The sequence below is a fragment of the Aquarana catesbeiana genome, linkage group LG01, assembly GCF_042186555.1.
Source record: "Aquarana catesbeiana isolate 2022-GZ linkage group LG01, ASM4218655v1, whole genome shotgun sequence".
Lineage (NCBI taxonomy): Eukaryota > Metazoa > Chordata > Amphibia > Anura > Ranidae > Aquarana > Aquarana catesbeiana.
Window position 1 is genome coordinate 955,296,269 of NC_133324.1, and position 14,983 is coordinate 955,311,251.

Consider the following 14,983-nt stretch of genomic DNA (forward strand, 5'->3'; position numbering starts at 1 on the left):
TGGACAGGGCGGTCAGCGGTAAGGTGCATATTACCGCTGACTCATGGTCCAGCAGGCATGGACAGGGATGTTACCTATCTTTCACCGTGCACTGGGTGACTCTGCTGGCAGCTGGGAAGGATGCAGGACAGGGTGCAATAGTGTTTGAGGTTGCTGCAGAGGTTGAAGGGGTGGGGGGTCAGCCTGTCAGTGCTCAGACCATATGCCGCACACTACATCAAATTGGTTGCATGGCTGTCATCCCAGAAGGAAGCCTCTTCTAAAAATGATGCACAGGACAGCCTGCAAACAGTTTGCTGAAGACAAGCAGACTAAGGACATTCATTACTGGAACCATGTCCCGTGGTCTGATGAGACCAAGATAAACTTATTTGGTTCAGATGATGTCAAGCGTGTGTGGTGGCTATATATAGCCTGTGATCAAGGCTATTCGCCAAAACACGTTAGCCACTGTTTTTACTTGCTGATATGCAATAATAAAAGAAACAACTATGTATACAAAGCAAACTCCCCCATCCATGTCTACATTTTTATTTTTTTGAGCAGTCACAATCTGTGGTCTCATCACCATGATAAAACCTGGACCACAGACCACCGGAGGGAAGCAGGGTCCTGTTACATAATCCAAGATGCTTCCAGTGACACAAATCATCAGCCTCGCTGTCCTGGCCACATCCATGCCCATCAATGACCTGGAAAATAGGGGGAAGCACTAGGTGGTCCTGGTGGCCGGCTCCAATGACTGGTACAACTACAGACATCAGGCTGAAGTGTGCCACTTTTATCAAATTGTCAAGAAGAAAGGCATCCCTGAAGAGCAGATTGTGGTGGTGATGTACGACGATATTGCAGATAATGAAGAGAATCCAACCACAGAAATCATTATAAACCATACCAGCAGAGAAGACGTGTATGCGGGAGTGCTGAAGGAAAACACAAATAAGTTCCTCACTCTTGACAAATTCCTAACGGCAGTTCTAAGGTGATGCAGAAGCGCTGAAGGGAAAGGGATCTGGGGAGGTGATTAAGAGTGAGAACCATATCTTAATGTACTTCACTAATCACGGAGCTCTAGGTCTGCTCGTTTTCCCAGTGATGACCTCCACTTCAAGGAACTGAACAAGACCATTCAGTACATGTATGACAACAAGAAGAAGTACAAAAAAGATGGTTCTAGACCTCTTATGCTTTTCATTATGGTAAGAAGTAACAAACAAACCTCTGCTATCTTTACAGTGTCAGCTGGATAGAGGAATCAGACGTGGATGATCTGTCCAAGGAGACACTACACAAACAGTTTTTACTGGTAAAGCAACACACCAATACCAGTCATGTGATGCAGTATGGAAACCGGACTATTTCCAAGATTAAGGTGAGCCAGTTCCAGGGTAGAGCTAAAACAGTGGCCCCTCACATTGACCCTGGAGCAGGTACACAATATGGACCTGATCCCCAGCCCAAATAGTTCCCTTGGCCATCCTAAAGAGGAAGTTCCTGGCTACCAATGATGCTGTTGAGGCCCAGGATGTACTGACCAGGATAAAGGGCCTAAAGGAGGCCAAAGCCTTGATAAAGGAATTGGTAAACCTGTATACTCTGTTAGATATGTTCTAATGTTACTATTTAAAGGCTCTCCAGGTTGGGCGTTTCCTTGGAGGGCATTTTTTTTTGTGAAAACAGCATAAAGGGTGTGAACTGCAAGTACACAATTACCTGGCGAAGGATCAGAACTGCAACAAATTCAACCAGTGTGGCACTTGTATGACATTTGAGCAATGGTTCTACCTGTCCAACTACACTCTGTAGAAGGTTGGAGATTACAGCATGTCAAGGGGAGGGAGCAGATGAAGAGAAAGTCACTATATATTCAGACATGAGCAGCATTCAGACCCAAAAAACTGTCTAACTAAACCAAAGAAACATTTGCCCGTGGGACTTTTGAAAGAGTGGTGCTCACTAATAGGTACAACAAAGTTTTATAAAAGTACAAATGGTATTAGAATTTAACAAAGAAAATCGGTACAAGTAACAGTATATATCTGCATATAAAAAAAAGCAGAATAAAATTGAATTGTTCACCAAAGTACATTCTGAATATCAGACAAATTAATAAAACACTGTTGTATTGCTGAAGCTGCAGTCTCTATGCTCTCTATACATCAATTTAAAAAAAAAAACACAGAAAAGGGGTATGCCAAATATTCAAAAGGTCAGGCATGTTGTTAAATTCTAATAAAATTTGTACTTTTATATAACCTTGTTGTACCTATTAATGAGCACCACTCTTTCAAAAGTCCCACAAACAAATGTTTTTGGTTTTGTTAGAGAGCATATGATGACTGAGATCTACAAGAATGGAATAAATCAGCTGTGGTATGATGGCTACAGAAAACCTACATACCTACCCTGGAGGCCTATATGCCGAGTACCAGCCAAGTGCCACGAAGAATCATATAAGGGTTAATTCACTAAAAAGGTTACTACGTGTGATAATAAGGTCACATGACTCATTTGCATAAATTATCACAAGGTAAAAAAAATCAAATTCACAAAAAAAAACACCACACAATTCTGTGGTAATTAAAAGGGGTTGTAAAGGCAAATAAAAAAAAAATAGATAGATAGATATAGAAATATAGATCTATCTCTCCACTGTGCAGCTCGTTTTGCACAGAGTGGCCCTGAACCTGGTCTTTTGGGGTTCCTCGGCAGCTGTCTCCGCTCCTCCCTGCAAGAACTAACCACCTTCATGAGAGCTCTCTCGCATGGTAGTTAGTTCTTGCGGGCATACTCCCGGGATACAGCCCGTGGCTATAGCCGCTCACTGTATCACTCGGCCCCGCCCCCGGCGTGCCACATCATTAGATGTTATTGACAGCACGCGAGCCAATGGCTGCGTTGCTTTCAATCCATCCACTCTAGCCAATCAACGGCCAGGCTGAGCAGCGAAGAGGACATCGGGGGCGAGCGCAGCAGGTGAACGGGCTCAGGTATTGTCAGATGTTTTTTCACCACAATGCATAGGATGCTTTAAGGTGAAAAAACGCGAACCTTAACAACCCCTTTAATGAAAAATGTGTTAATATTGGAAGAAATCATGCGGTAAGCTTTTAAGTTAAATTCACATACGGAAAAAAAACCTACAATATTTACCACTTGTGTTTTGCTGGCGGTATCACAAGCGGTATTTCCTGATCCTCTGAGGGCGATTGGTTTTAGTGCAAAAATCAGCCATGGAGTTGTTTGAATACAATTTCCAGCAATTCAACCTCCTAATAAGACGTGTTAGGAGGAGAAGAGTGGTCTTCATGGCTCCAAGGCATTTTTCAGAACACACTTCTAGATGGCTTTACTTAGGCTGAAGCGCTGCAAAAGTTCAGTCTCCTTCTGTACGTCAGTCAAGGCTGCGTGTCGTGTCAGAGACCACCATCCAGTGGAGTCATGCAATACCTGGCATGGCTAAATTGCTTACTGTACTTATTCTGGGACTGGGAAAGGTCTCCTATGAGATAGTAGCCGGTGATGTGGTCAGAATGTTGCAGGCATTTTTTTCAAGAATGCTGGGAAGGGTGCTACAGGGCTTTAGTTCCATTGCACTGATCTATTTATTGGCGTATAACATGCACTTTTTCACCCTGAAAACAGTGTGAAAATAGTGTGCCCTGATATAGATTAAAAACGCCATGGTACATACTGCATAGCCCCTTAGTAGGTGCGATCTCAGGCGAGCAGACACCAGAGACAACCCAGGGGACCTGGGAGTCCCGGGACACTCAGACCCTGCATTGCAGACCCCCGGTAGACATCCTCCTGCTGCACTGCACACAGAAGCCAGTCTAAAGCCTTGTACACATGATCGGATTGTTGGCCAACAAAGCTGTGGACTTTTGTCCGAAGGGCGTTGGCCCAAACTTGTCTTGCATGCAAAAACAGCAAGGAATTGTCGGCCAACAAACTGACGTACTACATAGTTTTTCAGCTCTTTAGTGCCACCCTTTGGGCTCATTCTGCTAATTTCATGTTAGTAAAAGTTTGATGAGTGTTGATTAGCGCTTTTCATTTTGTGCTTTTCAGTTCGTTTCTGAAAGGCCATTGGTCAACTAGACATGTTGAGGAGATAACGTGTTATTTATTATTGCCTTGGTGGTATTGCTTTGGACATTATTTTTTTAGTTGAATAATGATTTGACTTGGTATATTTTTTATATTTTTGGATGCATAGAATGCACTTTTTGGTTAAGTTCTATTGGCAGATAGCATGTCTAATTTGATTTGTTTTCTTTTTTTAATGCACAATAAAAAAAAAAAAAAAAAAAAAAAAAAAAATGTGTAGAATACTACTTGGCTATGTGTTTTACTTCAATTTACGTTTTGGAAGTAGGCAGTTACATTTAAAAAAAATTCAGTCAGTCTCACTGCTGACATCACTTCCGGGATCTCTGTCCATCATAAACTCGGTGTGTGTAATCATTCATCAACTTACAGGTAGCTCTATGTTTTTGGTACAGCACAGGACACAATTTGTGAGTCTTTACATGCCGGGGACCCATCCGCCTGCAGGACCATTTGCATTATCAATGACTACACGCTTTTTAATTCGCCAGATTTTGTAAGTGTTTTTAATCTTGTTTGGGGAAATAAACAGCTACTAATTCTGCACTTAGAGGCGCCTCTCTCTCCTGTCTTATTGATGAAAACATAAGCAGTGAAATTATCCAGGGGGTCATGATCTCTCCTATTTGCAGCATCTGCCAAAGCATCCCAAAGCATCAATCACACACCTAGGGAAGCAATACGGGGATTCCACTCACTGTGGTACCTCTTAGTGTCACACACAATGTGCAAGTAATATGAAGCAGGCACAACAAATCATAGAGATGATTGAACTGGGCGTTGGAAGGCATACTCACGCATTGTTTGCTGAAAGAGAGCCTGTCTGGAAAACAGAGTTTAGAGAGGAAGTTGGCTACACAACGATAATCTTATATATAAATTATGATAGCTAGTAAGGCTATGACATGTTAGTTGCCTTGAGACCGCCAAGAAGAAGACGGACGCCATGGACAGATCTTATACAGTGAGGAAACATTGGTTTCTGTCGAGAGATGCTGCCAATAAGGCTAGCCATTTGGTAAGGAACCACATCATCTAGCCGTTTTTCTGGAAGCCCAGATCCTGGATCTAGAATATCAGGTGGCAAAACTGAGAAGCATCAACATGTAAAGGTGCTTGAACATTACCCAGCAAGTGCTGGAGGGGGCCAGTAGAGAGAGGGGTGGAGATATGGAGGTACAGGAGTCAAAAGGTAGGTAATTGGGTGACAGTTAGGAGGGCTAGAGATTAGAGCTTTAGAAAGGCTAGCCCTGAGTTGGTACATCCCAACAAAATATGTTAAGTTGTGTGATGTTGGAGATATCAGCTCGGGTGGCATTGCTGGAGCAGCTGCTAATGGAATGACTGCTACAGCAAGGAGGGAAGGAAGGACAAAAGCAAGGTTAGACAGGTACCAGTGGTAGAGGACTCAATCATTAGAAGGACAGAGAGGGCAATCTGTCACAAAGACAGTGATTGCTGAACAGTATGTTTACCGGGCACTCAAGTTTGGCACATTGTGGACCGGATGGACAGATTGCTGGGTGGGGCTGTGGAGGACCCAGCTGTCATGGTAAATACTGGTACCAATGACAAAGTTAAAAAGGAAGGTGGAGGATCCTTAAAAATGTATGGGACTTAGGAGCTACATTGAAGAAAAGAACCTCCAAAGTGGTTTTCTCAGAAATAATATTGTGCCTTGAGCCACTCCAGAGAGTCAGCAGGAGCTTAGGGAACTTGGCAAGTGACTGAGAAATGGGTGTAGGAAGGATGGTTTCGAGTTCCTGGAGAACTGGGCTGACCGAAGTTGGTTACCTGCTCTTTAGTAGGGATGGGATGCAGCTCTGTTGGGGAAGAGGAAAGCCAAAAAGATTAAGGGGCTTTTAAACTAGGTGGTGGGCTGAGGGTTCAGAGGAAGTGAAAGCCAGCAGTGAGCAAAGGTCAGAGGGCACTAATATGGGCATTAGTGATAATATATGCATAATACCTAATCCATGGGTGAATGAGTTAGTAAATCATAATCTCAAACTCAGAAAACAAAGGAGAAAATAATATGCAATTGTACAAAACTGAGAGGAATGTACACAAAATGCCAGGAGCCTAGCTAGCAAAATGGAGGAACCTGGAGCTGTTGTTACATGAGGAGGATTTAGACTGTGGGAATATCAGAAACTTGGTTTGACAGCTCACACGACTGGCTACTATCCAGGGGTATTCCTTGTATGGGAGGGACAAGGAGGGTGGAAGAGGGGGAGGGGAGTGCCTATATATTAATAAATGGTTTACAGGTAGAAGAAAGGAAGGACAAAGCAAATGGGGCAACAGCAAATAGTGGGGCAATGTTACGCCCGCCCCCCCCCCCCCCTCCAACCTGCAGGACCTATGGCATCACTAGTCCTGTAAAGGTGGGCATTGCATAATGACTTAAAAAGGTCTGGGTAAGTATTAGTAGAAACAGTGTGCATTACTTTAAAAAATGCCTGGATTATTTCCTAAATGTACATATATAACTGGGTACTAACATTTATTAGGTACACGTAGATGGATTTTCCAGCTAAAAGCCACCATACCTCAATGAGGCTTTCAATTTCAAACCTTACCCATCAGGATTCTAATCAGGTGTATGTTAATTAGATCTATAAGTACCATACTGTAATTGCCTGTACTATTTTATTTTTTCTTCTGTATACTATTTCATTAGAAAACGGGGTCTCCTTTTCACATTGATGCTTGCTATTTGGTTATCAAATAGTAGTGGATCATTTACTCTAGGTACTATGCATTCCTCAATCATGTATTGTATTTCTTATCTGGGTGCCCTCTCCAATTCCATGGTGTTACCTCTAGGTGTCATCCCTCAGCTTTTCAACAACCAGCAACAACTGTGCAATGGTTTTGTGTGCCCATGTACCAGAAGTGTTACTATGACCCCCACGGGGGACATGTGGGGTTGTTGGGGACTTTGTTTTGCTGTCCGGCGTGCGTGGGTCCACTGTCGAACCCCTATACTTAGGGGGCCGCTCTGGACACAAGTTTGGCTTTGGGACCTGCAGTCTCTACCGCTGGTTCCCTTCCTGCTTGCACTTCATTTAAAGCACGGAAGGCCGCACGTGCATTGGTGGTGGGATGCAACTCCGCCTTAAGGGCGGGCTCACGCCACGCGTCACTATGCCGAAGGACCAAGTGATGGATGACAGACGTTTTCCCTGTTTCCATCCTGGGGTCTACCTGTGTCACACTTTGCGATCTGTGGGACCAACAACCATTCTGTAGTTTTGATACTTACAGCATTTGTATATACATTTTTTTTTTTTTTTTTTTAATTACAGCTGTACAACTTTTAGCAATTATATAAACAGATAAATGTACGTATGTTCTGATTTTTCATATATTGTTACTATAATACTAATATATAATGTATATATTGTAGAATTTTTGCTACCCATGTGACAAAAACCTCTGAAGGACTATATTTGGGCCGAAACATGTAAGGTGTCTACGCCAGTATGCAACATTGCTAGCCCGTCTGTTCTCCATGGGTAGCCTGTTCAACATACAGTTGCGATATCTTGGGTATTATGTATCTTATTTTTACACAATGTCATATATTGTTCTTATGTTTCACTGTTGTTTAAATGGAATAAAATTTACTAAAATTTTACTTATTTACCTGGTCTGCATATTAAAAGATCCACAAGGGGTTTACTGTGCCCTTAGCACTAGGTTCTTGTTTCTGTCATTCTATATTGGATTGGGCAGACCGGGTATTTTTGCTATACACCTACCAATTCCTGCTTTTCTGTAATTAACATTTATAAGTAAACTTGATCCAGGGGATATCTAATTGGCTCTCGGCGGATCAGGAATGAATTTTTTCCCCCCGCTGGAACAAATTGGATCATGCTTTGCTGGGATTTTTTGCCTTCCTCTGGATCAACTGTGGGTATAAGATTGTGCATATAAGATTGTAGGATATTATTTTCCCTTTATTATTGGTTGAACTAGATGGACTTGTGTCTATTTTCTACCAAACTATATCTAACTATGTATATTAGGTGTACATACCCATATATTGCAATGCAGCAGAGCCTGATGGGAAACTGGCAGACTAATTCCCCATCAGGTCAGCTTTTTGATTGGCAGCACACAGCGGAGGGCCTTGCTTTTCTCTATATATACACTCAAGTTCCAATAACTGAGCAAGGAAGTTAGTGAACCTGTTCTTATTGTTATTTGAATTAAAATTTTCTTGCAATGATTTATGTTTTAATTGGTAAATCAAAGTAGCACAGCCATTTCTTGTGTAAAGCGTCTTCTTTATTAGTATTAATAGTGTTTATGGGTGGTGGGGGTTTTGTGGCCTGCAGTCCCATGGTTTATTGGCACAATATTCTGCTGATGGATCAAAGTGGCAGATTTTGGACTCACAAGGCTCCAATGTACGAAAGCACCATGTCTCGGTTCATGCCATACACATCTCCTGAATTGCACAGCCCAAAACAAAAAAGGAGAACAATTGATTTGTGGAACTTTGGCATCATGGTGTACACTGCGCTAGTACTGGGTCCATGCCCTGTAAAGCAGAGGGTTGTGACCCAATGAATATGGACTTTGCTTGGTGGCAAGTCAAAAAGAATTTGACCCAAATATGCAATCAAAAATGGTTGCAACCTCATCAGAAAACCAGCCCCCCGCACAGCCCACAGCCCCTCGTTGGGGGGTGTGTAAGGGTATCAGGCGGGGGTTCAGGGCAGTTCTTAACACCATCTGCCCCTGTATTTACCTAAAACCCTGACAGACACCCAGAAGGAGAATATGATCCATCATCTCCCAGTGTCACCTCCCCCACCTTGAAGGGGGAGAACAACCCACTGGTTCCATCCACCAGTGACAAGGCAACACTGGCTATGACTGTGGAGGACCTACCAAGTGCAGTCTCCCCATCTACCATTGAGGGTAAGCAAACTGCACTGGTTCCATCCACCAGTGAGGTTGAGGCAACCATAGTATCTCTGACTGTGGAAGGCCATCAATATCCAGTCATCCCATCCACAAAGGACAGTGAGAAAACTCCATTGGCTACCACCACCAGTGGGAGTATAATTAAATTGGACAGCAATGGAGGACCAGCAAAGTATCATCTCTTTGGACATCGTGGAGGGTGAAAACCCACAGGCTCCATCCACCAGTGAGATGAAACTGCATACAGTTATTGAGAACCAGCAAAATTCACTCACTCCTTCTAATGGTGAGGTTGAACACAAATCTTGGGCAGCATTTGCCAACTTTATAAAGCAACAACAACCTCCAAACTGCAAAATGAGTGAGTCACCACCTCTGGTCCCTTCATATCTTGGAGCCAAAATGACTGTGCAGAGTCCACCTGCATCCATCCCTACCATGAACAAGAAGACATCTGAACTGGTCCCATCCAGCAGTATCAGGAAACTATATGTGGAAACCTTCACCTTCCATAAGGTTCTTGGAGAGGGGAGCTTTGGGAAAGTGGTGTTGGCCATCCATCCAGCCACTGACTAAAAGCTGGCGGTGAAGTTCATCTCAAAGAGAGAACTACTGAGATCTGGACCCTACCTACCGCTCACAGAAAGATGCATACTGGAAGAAGGCAGAGAGTGCCCATACATCACCCATATATATATGGATCTTTCCAAACAAAGAATCACCTGGCCTTTGTTATGGAGTATCTGAGCGAAGGAGATCTCGCCGACCGGATAAGATATTCAGCTCCACTTCTGCTGGACACCTTAAGAAACCTAACAGCGGAAATTATTTGCGGCCTGCAATTCCTGCATGCCAGAGAGATCGTTCACAGAGATCTGAAGCCAGAAAACGTCCTCTTAGACAATTCTGGCCACGCCAGAGTTGCAGATTTTGGATTGTCAGTGAAGGGAGTCACCGAGTCTAAGAGAATTAATGGAATTATAGGGACACCAATCTACATGGCCCCAGAAGTCTTGCAAGAAATTGATTTCAGCATGGTTAACTATTTCTCCCTTGGAGTCATAGTATACGAGATGGTGTTTGGCAAACATCCCTTCATCACCAGGACTGACAACTGGGAACAAATAAAGATGAAAATTATTTATATGGAGCCCGATTGTGAGGAGGGTATGGACCCTGACCTCCATAACCTCTTAGTTAGGCTTCTGTGGAAAGACCAAGAGGGCCGAAACACATCTAGTCAGTGACATCAGGAGCCATCCGTTCAAGACCAATCGACCGGGCACAGTTAGAGGGAAGAAAGTCATGCGTGCCATCTGAATCAATTTATGAGGAACCATCAAATAACAGCATGCCATTGAATGAATTTATCAACTCCCTGGACCGGGAGGCTCCAATATCACCATATGAGCAGGGGTATTTCACAGGCTTTTCATACATGAGAAATTAAAAAAAAAAAAAAAAAAAAAAAAAAAAGAAGAAATTTCTCTTGAAGCCAGGCAAATGTTGTGGGACACATTGGCCCTCAATGCCCCCAAGTGCTCTGCCATGGACATTGTAAAATATGTCCATTTTCCAGAAAACCTAACTAGGAGTACAGTAATACATATGGCATGAAGGGCAAATTATGTCCATTCCGGAGCTTCAGCAAGTGCTGCCTTGTGTCCTCTTCCAGATCATAAGACAACCTCACTTTCTATTGAAGCTGAGGTGGTAATGACATAACCCCTTATGATCACCTATTAACTCAGGAGACTAACACAGGTGTCAAAAACAAAAAAAAAAAAAACTGGAAATTCTTGTAGAAAAAAAGAAATTCTTTGGTTTCCATGTACTCAATATACACCGATGTGCTCTATGACAACAAATGAAGCCACCTGCTGCTCACTAAAGACAAAGAAATTGTTGTAAGATGGAACATCACTCTTTAAAACGGACTAAAGACATCATATGCATGATCTAATACCTTGTGGGATCTAAAACATCTCTCACTCTGTCTTACAGATGAAAACATTTACACCAGCAGCACTTTAAAATACTGACCCAAAAGTTGATTCTTCAGGTGATGACATGGTTGGTAGAAGACAACTATCTGCATTGGATCATAACAAAACTGCACAGAGTTCATCATGTTCTTTATCATATTGATAAAGAACAGTTGTCTCTGTGAAACCTCAACTAAAAAAAACTATGTCATGCCCTTGTATATAATAATTCATTGGCATTCAATGTGCAAGACTACCACAAAAAAACATTGCTCCAATAGATAAGCCAAACAAGAGGAAGCGGGAAAAAGAAAAAAAAAGAAAAAAAAAAAATCACCCATTTCACATAACAGGATATGTAAATTGCTGTGCTTATTGCGTTTTTGTGCCGCTGCATTCACCAGGAGCTGGATCCTTACAGCTATGAGGACATTGTGCTGGCAGGGATTTTCCTGGTATCAGGAGCCCTGTCAGATGAGACAGAAGAGGTCCACATTGTTGCTCCTCTGCCCCGCCTTGACCAACCACAGCACTTCTCACATTGTGCTTTATTAGAAAGCATGTAGGATTCTGATATCCATTGTAGATTTTACATAAAGCCTCAGGAAGACAAGATTGCACCATCTACTGCCCAGAGCCATACAGTTCCAGGGATGGGGAGGTTGCTAGATACCTGCAACATCTTGGAATGTGGCTCCTACCAAACTCCCTCTGGCATTATCTGTGGCCTACGTTAAAACAACTGTGTCCAGAGTGTTCATTGCACATCATTGATGCCATTCTTGAACTTGAGCAAAAATATATCCGTTTTCCACAAACTGCAGACAAGTGAATGGACTTGACAGTGGCTATTGACAGAATCAGTTCCTTGGTATCCTGGGGCTATTGATTGCACCTATGCCATAATCAGGCCCCCAGGCAAAGAAAATTGTTTTCGGAACCTCAAGCAGTACCATTCACTCAATGTCTAAACTCTATGTGATGCCAGGCAGCACATCCTGAGTGCTAAAACAGGTTGCCCAGGGTTGTATCACAACGCCAACATCTTCAGGCAGACCGGACTATTCTGACAGTTTAAGATCAGACAAATGCCCTAAGGTTGGCTTGTTGGTAAAGTTTTGGGTGTTTTAGCTGGCACATTTCATGTTGATCTTTTGTGGCACCATTTCCTGCACATGTGAACATGAAGTGGAAACATATAGACAGTTAATGGTGACTTAGCAGAATGAAAATTTACATTTTTATTGAAAGATTTACAAGAGCATTCCCTAGCTAGATATGACCACGTTTGTAAATAGACCTGACACATAAACATGTTTGGTGGGCACTAAGGTCCCAGTAAATCAAAACCAGTATCAGTTTTGTTTTCTTTTCTATGGAATGCAGGTTACCCACAGCTGACATGGTTGATGGCTGCAATTGGGCACCTCCAGGGCAAGCAGTAGCTCAGGTACAACAAAGAACATGCAGAGAAGCTAAGAACATGCAGAGACCATATTTGGTCATAAGATATGGTTTATCTGCTTCCCCAGGGATGAAGCCACCAGGATCATCATGTTGCATCGTACATAGCATCTGCCTTGCGAGGAATAATTCTTGGGATCTGACAGGAGAGGGAGCCAGAGGTCCATCAACTGCTGATCCCCAGAAGTCACATAACCAAGGTTGGATATGCCACCCAAACTAAGCTGATAGCCCAATACTTTACATGTACTTATGTATTCACACATTAGTAATTATGGAAAGCAGCTCACGCCTTGCATTGCCCACAACCTACCAACTTTGACCTCACTAATAAGGACACAGATGGAAATAAAGAACTGACAAGCATGTAATCCTTATCCAGTCTATAGTTTAGTTGGGGCTTTACTAAGTCAAGGAAAAGGGGAAAAATGTTGCTCATTTTTGAGAGAGAAGGGGGGTGAGAACAGCTGTCAAATGTTTGTGTATGTGAACCCTTTAAGGAGAAAGCCTGTAGATTTGAGAATGACAATAATGTTTGCTATGTACCCATTTTTTTTACTTTTAGCCTGATATTACTCCACTTATAGAGCAATGGTCTGCCGCACATATGTGTCATGGCTGTACTTATTGCCCGAGTGCACATTTTCACTTCCTATCTGTGAACTTCATGAGAACCTGTGAATTAAAGGGGTGCAGCATAACGATGTTGAGGCTCTGAATCCTATCCTCTGATTTATAAGGATGTCATGGTGCTAGGGGTCACTATAGTAGCAGGAGTCTTTGCAGATGAAGTATTGGAAGAAGCAGCCTATGCTGCTGTTGCCTTCCATCAACCACGTCACTTCACATCTCAAGCCTATTTGGAAAACATGCGGGACTCCATTCTAAATTCCGCTTGGAGAGTAGCAATTATGTACATGTATGGGCTCTGAGGAGAAATGTGCACCATCTACAGCCTGAAGCCACACAGTACCAGGGATGGTGAAGTTGCTGGTTTCCCTTTACATCTTGGGGCGTGGCAGCTTCCAAAACTACCACTGGCCCTATACTTGGGATCAACTAATCAACTGTGTCCAGAGTGCTGATGCAGGTCATTAATTCTATTCTTGCCCCTGTGCCACAGGTTTATCCACTTTGCACAAACTGAAGATGAGTGGAATGATGTGAAGGAGTCTTTCTACCAGCCTGCTGAATGTCCTCTGATCCTGGGGGGCCACTGATTGTATGCATGCTGCAATCAGGGCCCCCAGGTAAAGAGAAGTGGACTTTCATATTCACAAGCGGCAGCCAAGTAAATCCCACATATTTCTGAGATTCCTTAGACTGTATGCAAGATTTATATCTTCCTGTATGTGTCCAGCCAGATAGATTCGGGTGAGGGCCTCTATCTGTGACCAGTGATATTGCAGGCTGTAATAACTTTGGCAGTTGGTTTTATATTCCCTATAATAAACTTTTCACCTCCTATCAAGGATCTTGCTCCAGGTATTAGGTTACCATGGGTGTGCATCCTTGACATCTGGTGGGAGATTAGAGTGTGCATGTGTTGTGGTTGTTACCTGGGTCTGTATTGGAGAATTTGAGGCTCCTTTGATAATTTGCCAGAATGCTGGTTGATTTCCAAAGACACACAATGGAAAGAGATACACTGCATATATTCCACATCTGCGATGGGAAGACTTATTGGTTCCTACCTACCAAGCCTAAAAGGTTTCCTCTCACCCGCTCTGGGTGTTGGATAACCATTGTTTCTGTAAGGGATGGTTGAGCTTTTACGGGTTGTAATGAGGTTGAGCTTTTACGGGTTGTAATGAGGTTGAGCTTTTACGGGTTGTAATGAGGTTGAGCTTTTACGGGTTGTAATGAGGTTGAGCTTTTACGGGTTGTAATGAGGTTGAGCTTTTACGGGTTGTAATGAGGTTGAGCTTTTACGGGTTGTAATGAGGTTGAGCTTTTACGGGTTGTAATGAGGTTGAGCTTTTACGGGTTGTAATGAGGTTGAGCTTTTACGGGTTGTAATGAGGTTGAGCTTTTACGGGTTGTAATTAACTTTTTGGGTGATATATATAGTATATGAATGGGAAAGTCTGCCTTCCACTGTTCTGCATTGTATATTTTCTGTGCCCTGGTTTGTACTGAACAGACGTGTCCTGTATGTACTAGGTATATTCCATACCCCCTGGGCTGTACATTGATAGTCAGGGGAAAAAATGAGAATGGTGAATACAATGCTGCATTCCTTACCATTTATTTTACTTTATCAGTTTTGGAGACTGGATGAATATTGTCCTAGGTCAGGACTCTCACAGGTGGGGCAAACTACTACTCTATTTAGAACATATTTGGGTGTGTGTAGTATGATGAAGTTCCATAATAGTTATAATAAAATTCTGTGTACCTTCAATAGATCAGAACCTGGACATGTGCCCTGAATTGTTGAGTGTCTGATGGTACAAAGTAATAAATATATTGTTGGCTGG

General features: G+C 42.8%; 1 pseudogene; it reads left to right on the forward strand.

Moving 5' to 3' along the window:
• The first annotated feature begins 629 nt into the window (after positions 1-629).
• Positions 630-14,983, forward strand: part of LOC141121974 (legumain-like) — a 101,409-nt pseudogene continuing 87,055 nt past the window's right edge.